The sequence below is a fragment of the Macaca mulatta genome, chromosome 8 (genome assembly GCF_049350105.2).
Source record: "Macaca mulatta isolate MMU2019108-1 chromosome 8, T2T-MMU8v2.0, whole genome shotgun sequence".
NCBI lineage: Eukaryota > Metazoa > Chordata > Mammalia > Primates > Cercopithecidae > Macaca > Macaca mulatta.
In genome coordinates this window covers 43,621,779-43,636,303 of record NC_133413.1, presented here as the reverse complement: position 1 = coordinate 43,636,303, position 14,525 = coordinate 43,621,779, and positions in this window count along the sequence as shown.

Here is a 14,525-nt window from a genome sequence, read left to right as displayed (position 1 = left end):
GGTATATTGATTTCCTTGTTGCCTAGTTAATTATTTTGTTTTCATTTTATGATTTCCCCTTTCATTTTTCTACTGTTTCTCCCTTCTTCAGTGGAATGCTCTGTTTCCTTTATTTTTAATCTTTTGTGTTTCCCAAGAAATGCTTTTGAGATTGTGTATTTTCTACAAAAAAACCTATACATTTTAAGACAGAGTGCTTTATTGCTAAACAGGCTCTCATTTGCATATTTGTTTTCTCCTTGACACAAGAATTATTTTCAAGAGTGCTATAAAAATTTGTAAGATATCATATTGGGAGGAGGATATCTTTTTCACGTTGTCTTTAAGTTGTATTGAGAGCATAACTTCCTTCCTTCCTTCCTATGTAAGAAATTCTTATGGATCCCTGCTTTTTGCTGAACAATGTGTTAGGTGCTGAAGCACGAAGGTAAACAAAACTGGTAAGATTGCTGACCACAACAGACTTGCTTTCTAGCATTCAGATAATGTGTTTTTGTTGTTGTTGTTGTTGTTTTTGAGACAGAGTCTTACTCTGTTGCCCAGGCTGAAGTGCAGTGGTGCGATCTCAGCCCACTGCAACCTCTGCCTCCTGGGTTCAAGAGATTCTCCTGGCGGCTAATAGCTGGGATTAGCCGACATCACACCTGGCTCATTTTTGTATTTTTGGTAGAGATGGGATTTCACCACGTTGGCCAGACTGGTCTTGAACTTCTGACCTCAGGTGATCTGCCTGCCTCGGCCTCCCAAGTATTGGGATTACAGGCATGAGCCACCACACCCAGCTGAGAGTGTGATCTTTACAACCTATATATTGGGGGAATTTATTGAAATTTTCTTTCATGGCTATAGGTGATCCAATTTTTTAAAGAAGTATTTTCTCAGTTTGCTAAAATGTTCTCTCACTTCCTAAATCCTGAGAAAGGAGTTTTCTGGTCTCCTATGATGGTTGGATTTTTCTCAAATTCTTGTGTTTCTGACAGTTTAGGGTTTATATATTGTAACGCTTATGTTGTTTGGTATATGAAGGCTCACTACTATTATATCTTCTTGGTGATTTTGTCTTATATTAATGGTTGATAAATATCTATTCTATTTAATGATTTTGCCTTTAAGTTTATATTGATTTTTCTATCTGACACCCCAATTTTGCTTTGCTAATATCAGTCTTTTTTTTTTTTTTTTAATTTTCTTGAGATGGAGTTTTACTTTTTTGCCCAGGCTGGAGTGCAATGGTGCATGGTGCAATCTTGGCTCACTGCAACCTCCGCCCCTGCCCACCCCCTACCCCAAATTCAAGTGATTCTCCTGCCTCAGCCTCCCAAGTAGCTGGGATTACAGGTGTGTGCCACCATGCCTGGCTAATTTTTTTGTATTTTTAGTACAGACGGGATTTCACCACGTTGGCCAGGCTGGTCTTGAACTAGGATTACAGGCGTGAGCACCGTACCTGGCCGTTAATATCAATTTTTTATAGATTCATTGTTATTGTTTATTTATTTTTTATCCACTTTCTACTATTTGAGGTGTGTGATTATTTTGAAGGAAGAGAAAGTAGCTGGATTGTTTTTCCAGATTTCTTTTTCTCCTGTTCTTGGTACTTCCAATAAGCTCTAGGTTTTCAACTGACTCTCATTGCATAAGAGTTGTTTTTCTCTATTTACATTAGTTAATGCCAAGTATTTAACTCAGCGTGATCCTGGCATTGCTATCAAAGCAAATGTAGAGTAAAATAGCAGTTGTTTAGACAGCTATTTAGATCTCTTTTTGTCAGGATTGTGTGCATTTATCTTGCACACTGAAACCCCCCAAACCTGGCTAAACACACAAACATATGTAAAAGTTTCAAAGATCCTAAAAACCTTTCACCCACAGAGACCTTGAGTTGGAAGAACATATTGAACCAAAGTTAGACCTGGAAATGATCTACCATGATCAAAGCAATCTCACTGCTTAACATAGTTGGAAACCAGGCAGTTGGGCAGGCATTGCCTCTGTAGGTGCCATGGGAACAGGTCAAGGTCAGAACTTATTTTTGCTGGACAAACAGTGTGGGGTCAGGGAAAGGTAACTGATTTTCTGAGTCAGAAGTGCTAGATTGCACAAGCTTGGCCATACTGCCTGCCAGTGACTACGGAAACACTGAAGCTTTTATATCAGCAAATGGGATAATGGTAACTGTCTATGTCAATGTATTGTTGTAAGAAGATGAACACAACATCTTATACATCTTATATACGTGGGATACTTTGACTTCTCAAAACCTCTTTTTTTTTTGAGACGGGGTCTCTGACAACCAGGTTGGAGCACAGTGGTGCCATCTCAGTTCACTGCAACCTCCACCACCTCCTGGGTTCAAGTGATCCTCCTACCTCAGCTTCCTGAGTAGCTGGGACTACAGTCAAAAAACTTTGTGTTTTTTTTGTTTTTTTTTTTTGAGATGGAGTCTCACTCTGTCACCCAGGCTGGAGTGCAGTGGTGCAATCTTGGCTCACTGCAACCTCCGCCTCCCATGTTCAAGTGATTCTCGCGTCTCAGCCTCCCAAGTAGCTGGGACTACAGGTGCGCACCACCACACCTGGCTAATTTTTGTGATTTTAGTAGAGATGGGGTTTCACCATGTTGGTAAGGCTGATCTCAAACTCCTGACCTCAGGTGGTCCACCTGCCTTGGCCTCCCAAAGTGCTGGGATTACAGGCATAAGCCACTGCATTTGGCCATTTTTTTGTATTTTTAGTACAAATGGGGTTTCACCATGTTGGCGAGGCTGGTCTCAAATTCCTGAACTCTTAGAAAGAATGTTGAAAAACCAAAATTCAGGCTGGGCGTGGTGGCTCACGCCTGTAATCCAAACACTTTGGGAGGCTGAGGCAGGCAGATCACTTGAGGTCAGGAGGTCCAGACCAGCCTGGCCAACATGACAAAACCCCATCTCTACTAAAAATACAAAAAAGCCACCCACCTTGGCCTCCCAAAGTGCCAGGATTATAGGGCTGAGCCACCGCACCCTGCCTCAAAAACCTTTTAGTACCTTATTTTATTTTGTTAGAGACAGGGTCTGGCTCTGTTGCCCAGGCTGGAGTGCAGTGGTACAATCATAGCTCACTGTAGCCTCCAACTCCTGGGCTCAAGCCATTCTCTCCCAAGCCTCCTGAGTAGCTAGGACTAAAGGTGCATGCCACAACACCAGGCTAATTTTTTAAATTTTTTGTAGAGATGGGGGATTGGTATGTTGTCCAGGCTGATCTCGAACTCCTGGCCTCAAGCTAGTCTCCCTCCTCAGCCTCCCAAAATACTGGGATTACAGGCATGAGCCACTGCACCTAGCCAAAAACCTTTTAATACTTCATCTCACTTTTTCCCTATAGCAAACTTTTTATGTTGGTGTTATTACTAGCTCCGGTTTATAGATAAGGAAGTAATTTCTCCACAGCTGCTGAGTTAATAAAAATGCAGATTCTGGACCTGAGCTTCACTTTCTGACTCCAAGTCACAGGATCATTTCATTGTACCCTGCTCCTTGTGAAAATATTTTGAAAAACAAGAAGTGCCTCTCAATGTAAGGAATTAGTATTAATATTCTGGAAGAGATGTATGGAACCATGCATAAATCTACAAAAGACTGCTGCATGTAGGCAGATTGGAAACTGGAAGGAAACTCCAGAGACTTTCTGATCCCGCCTTTTGCAAATGTTGGGTGAGCAGCTGTTTAAACCTTTCAGGACAGAAGAATATCTATTAATTTTTCTGTTGTGTCTAAGACTATATCTCTTACAACCTTCTTCGGTAGACCATTCCAGCATTGGGTTTGCCTTTTCTTCCTGATGCAGCATAGGCTTTTCTAGTCTTCATAAATAGCTCTAGGTTTGGCTTTGTCACTTTACTGACTCATTTGTCCTGGTATATGTTCTGGGTATTCTGACTTAGGTTAGAAAACCTGCTTGCTTTTTATAAGAATCCCAGTTTCTTTTCCATTGCTTTCTATCAGTCACCCAGGCTGGAGTGCAGTGGTACGATCACGGCTCACTGCAGCCTTGACCTCTCGGGCTCAAGCGATCCTCCCACCTCAGACTCCTGAGTATCTGGGACCACAGGCTAATTTTGTGTAGAGATAGGGTCTCACTGTGTTGCCCTGGCTGATCTCAAACTCCTGAGTTTAAGTAAGTGATCCTCTGGCCTCGGCCTCCCAAAGGGCAGAGATTACAGGGGTGAGGCACTGGGCCTGGCCAACTTTTTTTTTTTTGAGACAGAGTCTCACTCCGTCCCTCAGGCTGGAGTGCACTGGCACCATCTCGGCTCACTGCAACCTCTGCCTCCCGGGTTCGAGCGATTCTCCTGCCTCAGCCTCCCAAGTAGCTGGGATTATAGGCATGCACCACCACTCCTGGCTTTTTTGTATTTTTAGTAGAGACAGGGTTTTGTCATGTTGGCCAGGCTGGTCTGGACCTCGTGACCTCAGGTGATCGGCCCGCCTCGGCCTCCCAAAGTGCTTGGATTACAGGTGTGAGCCACCACGCCCAGCCTGAATTTTGGTTTTTCAACATTCTTTCTAAAAACCCAACTTGATTAATTCCTTTCATCTTCCTTTCTTACCCTTTCCTCCTTAATTTTTTTATCCCACTAAACTAATTTGTTCCTAAAAGCCAGAATGAAATTGGATCATGAGATCTTGTTTATGACCACAGGTAAACTGCTGGTCTCCTCCCAGGTCATCATGACCCACTCCTGGCTGTTCTGGCTAATCCACTAAAATTAAGCAGTTTAATTTTAAAGGTCACTGGAGTGTAGCCTAAGGTGTCTTGGCTGGCTGTGAATGACAAGCAGTAAGGAAGGCCCAGGTTCCTACCCGATAGAGGATGGAGTGACATCTTTCTTACAGATGGATGTCTGTAAATCTCTTGACTGGGCTGTCCACTGTTTTATCTTCTTCAAAGTCAAGAGGCTTGCCTCAGCCAGGTGCAGTGGTTTATGCCTGTAACCCCAGCACTTTGCGAGGCTGGGGCAGGAGGATTCCTTGGGCCCAGGAGTTCAAGAAGAGGCTGGGCAACATGACAAAACTCCAACTCTACAAAAAATACAAAAATATTAGCTGGGCGTGGTGGTGCGCACCTATAGTCCCAGCTACTTGAAAGGCTGAGATGGGAAGATTGACTGAGCCTGGGAGGTTGAGGCTGCAATAAGCCATGATTATGCCACTGCACTCCAACGTAGGCAACAGAATGAGACCCTGTCTCAATAAAGGAAGGAAGGAAGGAAGGAAGGAAGGAAGGAAGGAAGGAAGGAAGGAAGGAAGGAAGGAAGGAAGGAAGGAAGGAAAAGAAAAAAGGAAGGAAGGGGCTTGCTTCATGTTCAGGGAACACTTCTTTTGAGTTAAGTGGTTTTACTCTACTTTGCGCTTTTTAAAAAATGAACAACTGTTTAGCATTGTTCTAAAAATTCTTCAAATTTAAAGAACAGGCCAGGCGCAGTGGCTCACACCAGTAGTCCCAGCACTTTGGGAGGCTGCTGAGGCGGGTGGATCACCTGAGGTCAGGAGTTCGAGACCAACCTGGCCAACATGGTTGTATTAGGGTTCTCTAGGGGGATAGAACTAATAGGATATATATATATATATATATATATATATATATATAAAAAATAGGATATATATATATAAAAAATAGGATATATATATATATATGAGTTTATTAAGTATTAATTTATACAATCACAAGGTCCCACAATAGGCCATCTGCAAGCTGAGGAGCAAGGAGAGTCAGTCTGAGTCCCCAAACTGAAGAACTTGGAGTCCAATGTTCGAGGGTAGGAAGCATCCAGCATGGGAGAAAGACGTAGGGTGGGAGGTTAGGCCAGTCTCTCCTTTTCACATTTTTCTGCCTGCTTATATTCACTGGCAGCTGATTAGATTGTGCCAACCAGATTAAGGGTGGATCTGCCTTTCCCAGCCCACTGACTCAAGTGTTCATCTCTTTTGGCAACACCCTCACAAATACACCCAGGATCAAAACTTTGTATCCTTCAATCTAATCAAGTTGACACCCATTAACGGTCACAGTGGTGAAACACCATATCTCTACTAAAAATACAAAAAAATTAGCCAGGTGTGGTAGCCTCTGCCTACTCAGGCGGCTGAGGCAGGAGAATTGCTTGAACTCAGGGGTGGAGGTTGCAGTGAGCAGAGATTGGTGCCACTGCACTCCAGCCTGGGTGACAGTGAGACTACATCTCAAAAAAAATAAAAAAATAAAAAAATAAAAAATTTAAAGAACATATTTACTTTTTTTTTTCCTGTTCTCCACTACTTAGGCTAAAGAAGCCTTTTCTGCACTAGGCCCATTTTTTGTTTTTGTTTTTTTAAATTATTATTATACTTTAAGTTCTAGGGTACATGTGCACAACGTGCAGGTTTGTTACATATGTATACATGTGCCATGTTTGCGTGCTGCACCCGTTAACTCGTCATTTACTTTAGGTATATCTCCTAATGCTATCCCTCCCCCATCCCGACTCCATGACAGGCCCCAGTGCGTGATGTTCCCCACCCTGTGTCCAAGTGTTCTCATTGTTCAATTCCCACCTATGAGTGAGAACATGCGGTGTTTGGTTTTCTGTCCTTGCGGTAGTTTGCTCAGAATGATGGTTTCCAGCTTCATCCATGTCCCTACAAAGGACATGAACTCATCCTTTTTTATGGCTGCATAGTATTCCATGGTGTATATGTGCCACATTTTCTTAATCCAGTCTATCAGTGATGGACATTTGGGTTGGTTCCAGGTCTTTGCTATTGTGAATAGTGCCACAATAAACATACATGTGCATGTGTCTTTATAGCAGCATGATTTATAATCCTTTGGGTATATGCCCAGTAATGGGATCACTGGGTCAAATGGTATTTCTAGTTCTAGATCCTTGAGGAATTGCCACACTGTCTTCCACAATGGTTGAACTAGTTTACAGTCCCACCAACAGTGTAAAAGTGTTCCTATTTCTCCACGTCCTCTCCAGCACCTGTTGTTTCCTGACACTTTAATTAATGATTGCCATTCTAACTGGTGTGAGATGGTGTCTCATTGTGGTTTTGATTTGCATTTCTCTGATGGCCAGTGATGATGAGCATTTTTTCATGTGTCTGTTGGCTGTATAAATGTCTTTTGAGAAGTGTCTGTTCATATCCTTTGCCCACTTTTTGATGGGATTGTTTGATTTTTTCTTATACATTTGCTTAAGTTCTTTGTAGATTCTGGATATTAGCCCTTTGTCAGATGGGTAAACCGTAAAAATTTTCTCCCATTCTGTAGGTTGCCTTGCCTGTTCACTCTGATAGTAGTTTCTTTTGCTGTGCAGAAGTTCTTTAGTTTAATTAGATCCCATTTGTCAGTTTTGGCTTTTGTTGCCATTGCTTTTGGTGTTTTAATCATGAAGTCCTCGCCCATGCCTATGGCCTGAATGGTATTGCCTAGGTTTTCTTCTAGGGTTTTTATGGTTTTAGGTCTAACATTTAAGTCTTTAATCCATCTTGAATTAATTTTTGTATAAGGTGTAAGGAAGGGATCTAGTTTCAGCTTTCTACATATGGCTAGCCAGTTTTCCCAGCATAGGCCTGTTTTCTAGACAAGTTATTGTTTTGCTCAGTCATTTAACTCCACCATCAAGAAGGAAGCACAAACACTAACATTTTATTGGTGGTTATTTTAGGATGGTGAAATGTTAGGTGATTTTTGTTTTCTTCTCTCAGTTTTTCTTTCTAAACTATTGACAATGGCATATATATTTTAGTAATTTAAATAGTTATTTAAAGTTAAAACTAAAAGCTATAGAGCCGGGCATGGTGGCTGACGCACAAAATTCCAGCACTTTGGGAGGCCAAGGTGGGCAGATCACAAGGCCAGGAGTTCGAAACCAGCCTGGTCAATATGGTGAAATCCTGTCTCTACTAAAAATACAAAAGTTAGTCAGGCATGGTGGCAGGCATCTGTAGTCCCAGCTACTTGGGAGGCTGAGGCAGGAGAATTGCTTGAACCTGGGAGGCGGAGGTTGCAGTGAGCTGAGATCGTGCCACTGCCCTCCAGCCGGGGCGACAGCGTAAGACTCCATCTCAAAAAAAAAAAAAAAAAAAAAAACTAAACTAAACTAAAATCTATAGCAAATACGGTGGTTTTAGATGTAGAGCAAATTAACAGACTAATAGAAATGAACAGCCAAACACACACACACACACACACACACACACACACACGGTAGCATTAAAAGTCAGGACGAAAGAATGGACTGTTCAATAAAACATACCTGAACAGGTCAGGCATGGTGGCTCATACCTACAACCCCACACTTTGGGAGGATAAGGCAGGAGGATGGGTTGAGCCCAGTAGTTTGAGACCTAGACAGACTCTCAGTGTGTTGAGAGTCATAGTGAGAGTCTGTCTCTACAAAAAATTTAAAAATTAGCTGGACATGGTGGTGCGTGCCTGTAGTCCTAGCTATTTAGGAGGTGGAGGTGAGAGAATTGCTCAAGCCAGGAGGACGGGGTTGCACTTCTGCCTGGGCAACAGAGCGAGACCCCTGCCTTTATATACAAATGTGTATATATACACACAAATATGTGCGCACATATATAATATAAAATATAAAATATATATATATACACACACACGCGTGCACATATGTGTGTATATATACACATTTTATTCCCATTTTATGTGTGTGTGTGTGAGACACACAGCGTAAGACTCCATCTCAAAAAATGTGTGTATATATACACACACACACACATAAAATGGGAATAAAATGGGATGATTAGCTATCATATGGAGGAAAGTTCAATTCTTACATCACACCACATCCCCAAATTAATTTTGGGTGGATTAAATACCTAAATGTAAAAAGTAAAACTAAAGTTTTGGAAGAAAATATTGGAAACTCTATTTATGTCCTTGGGATAAGACTCCTTAAGTAATATATCATAACCAAAGACCATTAAGAAAATTGACTCCATTCAGTTGACTACTTCTGTGGGATAAAAGGCACAATAAGAAGAGATAGGCTGGACGTGGTGGCTCACGCCTGTAATCCCAGCAATTTGGGAGGCCAAGGCAGGCAGATCACTTGAGCCCAGAAGTTTGAGACCAGCCTGGGCAACATGGCAAAACTCTGTCTCTACAAAAAATACAAAAAATTAGCTGGGTGTGGTGGTGTGCGTGTGTAGGTAGGGTGCGTCTATAGCCACTCAGGAGGCTGAGGTGGGAGAATCACGTGCCCCTGCAACTGAGTGAGACCCTGTTTCCAAAAAAGCTGAATGACACACCACAGAAAATATCTGCAATGCATGTGACCAACAACAAAGGATCAGTATACACAATATATAAAGTATATTACAATAATCCTACTTAATCCCTAATGAAGCAGTGGTTGTAGTAGCAAAAGTTTGGAAACAATCTAATCATTTCTAGGGAATTGTTTAAGTACATTATAGTGTCCAGATAACGAGATTGCATGTAGCTTGGCCAAGCATCATGCTTGTATCCCAGCACTCTGGGAGGCCAAGGTATGTGGATCACCTGAGGTCAGGAGCTCCAGACCAGCCTGGCCAACATAGGGAAACCCCATCTGTTAAAAATACAAAAAAAAAAAAAAAGAAAAAAAAAAAAATTAGCCAGGTGTAGTGGTGCATGCCTGTAGTCCCAGCTACTTGGGAGGCTGAGGCAGGAGAACTGCTTGATCTTGGGATGTGAAGACTGCAGTGAGCTGAGATTGTGCCACTACACTCCAGCCTGGGTGACAGAGCAAGACTCTGTCTGGAAAAAAAAAAAAAAAATTGCATGTAGCTGAAAGAGGAAGCTAGGACATCACTTTACTCCTCTTCCAACTAATAACATCTTTTTAAATATACCACTGCACTGATTAATGTAATTATTATTAAACTCAGATATTCTAGACTCTTCTGTCTTTAATTTCCCACCCACCTCCAATCTAAATGGTTGTCCTCTCCTCTCAGATGTGCCTATTGCTAACATTTTTTTCAAATCTGCAATGTTACTTTATATTGCTACTAGTTCCTTGCTGAAATTCTTGAGTTCATCTTTTATCTCCACAAGCACGGTTGTTTTCCAGACTGTCTGGAGTACCTGTTTGTATTATCTGTTGCTTCTGTTGGTTCTAATTCATATTTTTTCTCCATATGTGCCTAGACACTGTATTTGAAAAAATACTAATATAAGTCATTTGAGGACAGGCATCGTGGCTCACATCTGTAATCTCAGCACTTTGGCAGGCTAAGACGGGTGGATCACCTGAGGTCAGGAGTTCGAGAGCAGCCTGGCTAACACAGGTGAAACCTCGTCTCTACTAAAAATACAAAAATTAGTGGAGGTTGATGTGAGCCAATATCACGCCACTGCTCCAGCCTGGGCTACGAAGTGAGATGCTATTTGTCCTCAGAGATGATTTTAGTTTACTTCTTGAAGGCACCAGCAATCTGGATAGCTCTAATTCAGTTTATAATTTTGAGATTTTCAGGGCCATCTACATGATTCAAAGCTGGACTAACATCTGTGTGTGTGAGGGGTGGTTGACTTCTAATTCACTTTTACTCCTAGTTTGTATTATACAATGTAATACTATGTATTATTTATATACTTATACAATGTAATACTATGTATTACAATATATAGTAATTCTGCAGGGTGGTTGACCAGAACTCCCAGCCTTCATAGGCACTAAACTCTAGCATTGCCCCTCTAGTCCCACTGGGTTGGAGGTGCTTCATGATTTTTCTTCCACAGACCCCTTTGGTAGTCTGATGAAGCTATGACTCCTTCTCAGAACTATGTACCTATACATATACATTTTATATATGTATGTTATATACTTTTTATATGTACATATGTATGTGGGTGTCAGAGTGTGTGTGTATGTGTTTATTTGGAGACAGGGTCTCATTCTGTCACCCAGGCATGATCACGGCTCACTGCAGCCTTGACCTCCTGGCCTCAAGTGATCCTCCCAACTTAGCCTCCTGAGTAGCTGGGATTACAGGTGCATGCCATCACGCCCAGCTAACTTTTGCATTTTTTGTAGAGATGGGGTCTATGTTGCCCAGGCTACTCTCAAACTCCTGGGCTCAAGTGATCCTCCCACTTTGACCTCCCAAAGTGAAAACAGTATTTTTAAATGCATAAATAAAATATGTAATATCAAAGAAAACCTATTATGTTGAAATACAGTGATCAAAACATTAAAAAACAAATTTGCAGTAACAGTAGTACATGTGCTTCATGTACATGCAGCAGGTGTAATGATGGCTGAAATTTTAAAATAGGAACGTAAATGACATTTTGATATCTGTAACAACTGTAAATGTGGTAGGAAAATATCTGATTTCTGTTGGTGACAAAGTCACAAGTACTGATAATATTACTGTGGCTTATCAGTACTTGTGACTTTGTTACCAACTGATAATATTAGTGTGGCTTGGCTAGGCGCAGTGGCTCACGCCTGTAACTCTATCACTTTGGGAGGCTGAGACAGGCAGATCACTGAGGTCAGGAGTTCGAGACCAGCCTGGCCAATGGTTGCAGTGAGCTGAGATTGCGCCACTGCACTCCAGCCTGGGTGACAGAGCGAGACTCCGTCTCAAAAAAAAAAAAAAAAAAAAATATATATATATATATATATGTAAATAAATATATATATACACACACAATTACATATATAATTACATATACATATAATTATATATATGTAATCACATATATAATATATATAAAACTGTGGCTTGTTGCCTAGATTCATAATAGAAGGGAAGTCTAAGCTTCATTTAGAAGTTAGTGCAAAAAAAGAAAATGTAATTTTTTTCTTAGCCAAGTTCATCAATCTTCTCAATTGCAAGGTCCATGAAACCCAGATTTAAAATCACTGCTTGAGGCTGTTGGAAGCACTGCTGTCTCTCAGCTACCACTTGGCCTGGGCAAATGCTGTATTCACCTCTCTTGACTGTGGTCTTCTAGACCTTGGTGCAACAATTCCTCACTAGCTTGTTAGTTCCTTGATGGCTTTAGAAAAATGCTTTTTATGTTTCACCCAGTGTTTGTCTTCACTGAGAATGATCCATATGGCCTAGTCTACCACTACAGCAGTAGAAAAGGCCCTGTACACTGCCAGATTACCTCTGCCTGCATGTACTACAAGGCCTTCTTTCCTCCTGGCTTGGATTTGCCCACACAGCCCTGGCTTCTAACCCTCCAGTGTGACCTCCATTTTCCACAGTGACCAGAGGGATTTCTCTGTGAATTGGATTTCTAAAAATGTAAAACTGGTCTGGGCCTGGTGGCTTACACTTGTAATCCCAGCACTTTGGGAGGCCAAGGCAGGCGGATCACTTGAGGTTAGGAATTCCAGACCAGCCTGGCCAACATAGAGAAACCCCATCTCTGCTAAAAATACAAAAATTAGCTGGGTGTGGTGGCACATGCCTGTAGTTCCACCTACTCCGGAGGCTGAGACATGAGAACTGCTCAAACCGAGGAGGTGGAGGCTGCAGTGAGCCAAGATTGTGCCATTGCACTCCAGCCTGGGTGACAGAGCAAGACTGCCTCAAAAATAAACAAACAAACAAATAAAAATAAATAAATATGCAAAAAAAAAAAAAGTAAAATGGATCCTATCGGGTGGGCACAATGGCTCATGCCTGTAATCCCAGCACTTTGGGAGGCTGTGGCAGGCAAATCACCTGCGGTCAGGAGTTCGAGACCAGCCTGACCAAAATGGTGAAACCCCATCTCTACTGAAAATACAAAACTTAGCCAGGCGTGGTGGCACATGCCTGTAATCCCAGCTACTTGGGAGGCTGAGGCAGGAGAATCACTTGAATCTGGGAGGCGGAGGTTGCAGTGAGCCGAGATTATGCCACTGCACTCCAGCCTGGGGAACAAGAGTGAAACTCTGTCCCCCCGGCCAAAAAAAAAAAAGAACTGATTATATCAAAGAGGCTTCCAAATGTTTTCATGCAAAATTCATATATTTTTAGCATGACAAATCAGACTCCTGAAGACTTTTGTCTGAAAACCTGGAATTACTCTTGGAGTAAGACTCCTCCAAGACAGGAAACTGCCTCTCCTACCACCCCTGACTCTTGTCTGATGCACCTGCCATGCCCAACTCCTGGGAGTTTCCAGAGTGCTGGATCCACCCTGTGGCTTCTGTGCCTTTGCACATGACCTTTCTGCCTCCAGTAGCCATCCTCTCTTCCTGCCTCAGCTTGGCTCAGCCCTCCAGTGTTTCAAGTCTTGGCTTGGGTGCCCACCTCTTCCAGGAAGATTTCAGGACTCTTCCAGCCTTTTGAGTTATTCCTGTGTTTTTTCATAATGCCCCGTGTTCATTCCTCTTTTTTTTTTTTTTGAGGCGTGGTCTAGCTCTGTTGCCCAGGCTGGAGTGCAATGGTGCCATCTTGGCTCACTGCAACGTTCTCCTCTTGGACTCAAACCATTCTCCCACCCCAGCCTCCTGAGTAGCTGGGACTACAGGCACATGCCACCACACCTAGCTTTTGTATTTTGGGTAGAGATGAGGTTTTGCTGTGTTGCCTAGGCTGGTCTAGAACTCCTGTGCTCAAATGATCTTTCTACCTTGGCTCCCCAAAGTGCTGGGATTACATAAATGTGCCACTGTGCCCCGCCCATTCCTACCTTTATTCAAGCACAGTATGCTGTGATTTGGTTTTTGTTGGTCTCCCTCACTAGATTGTAAGCTGCTTTAAGACAGAGGCTTTCTTCTCTTAATGTGCAGCATATACCAGTGTCTGACCCCATCTGTCTTTTTTTTTTTTTTTTTTTTGAGATGCAGTCTCACTCTGTCATCCAGGCTGGAGTGCAGTGGCATGATCTCAGCTCACCTGCAACCTCCACCTCCTGGGTTCAAGCAATTCTCCTGCCTCAGCTTCCCAAGTAGCTGGAATTACAGACACCCGTCACCATGCCCGGCTAATTTTTTTTTGTATTTTTAGTAGAGATGGGGTTTCACCATGTTGGCCAGGTTGGTCTCGAACTCCTGACCTCAAGTATCTGCCTGCCTCGGCCTCTCAAAATGCAGGGATTATAGGCGTGAGGCACCGCACCCAGCCAGCCTACTTGTTTGTTGACTAAAGTGAATGGAGTTATACCTGGCACCTTACTGGGTCACTTACCTGACCTGGCCACTCTTTTTAAACAAGTGCTAGAGTGAGAGGACACTATACCTCCTGCCTTCATTACCACTTTTGCTTATGAATTTTCCTACTTAGGAATAAATACACTGTCAAATGGTTTATTAATCATCATTCCCATATATGTTTTAAAAAGTGGGAACTTCAGGCTACTAATATATGTCCAAGTTACTAATATGTACTTATATAACTTTTACGTAATTCTTCCCCAAATTTGGGGTAGCTTTTAAAATTAAGGCAAAATATTAGATTGAAACTGTAGGTATTGTAAGGAGATCAGAAACTATTTAAGGAAAGACACAAGGAAGCTGGGAGGGAGGCAGGAGGCACACAA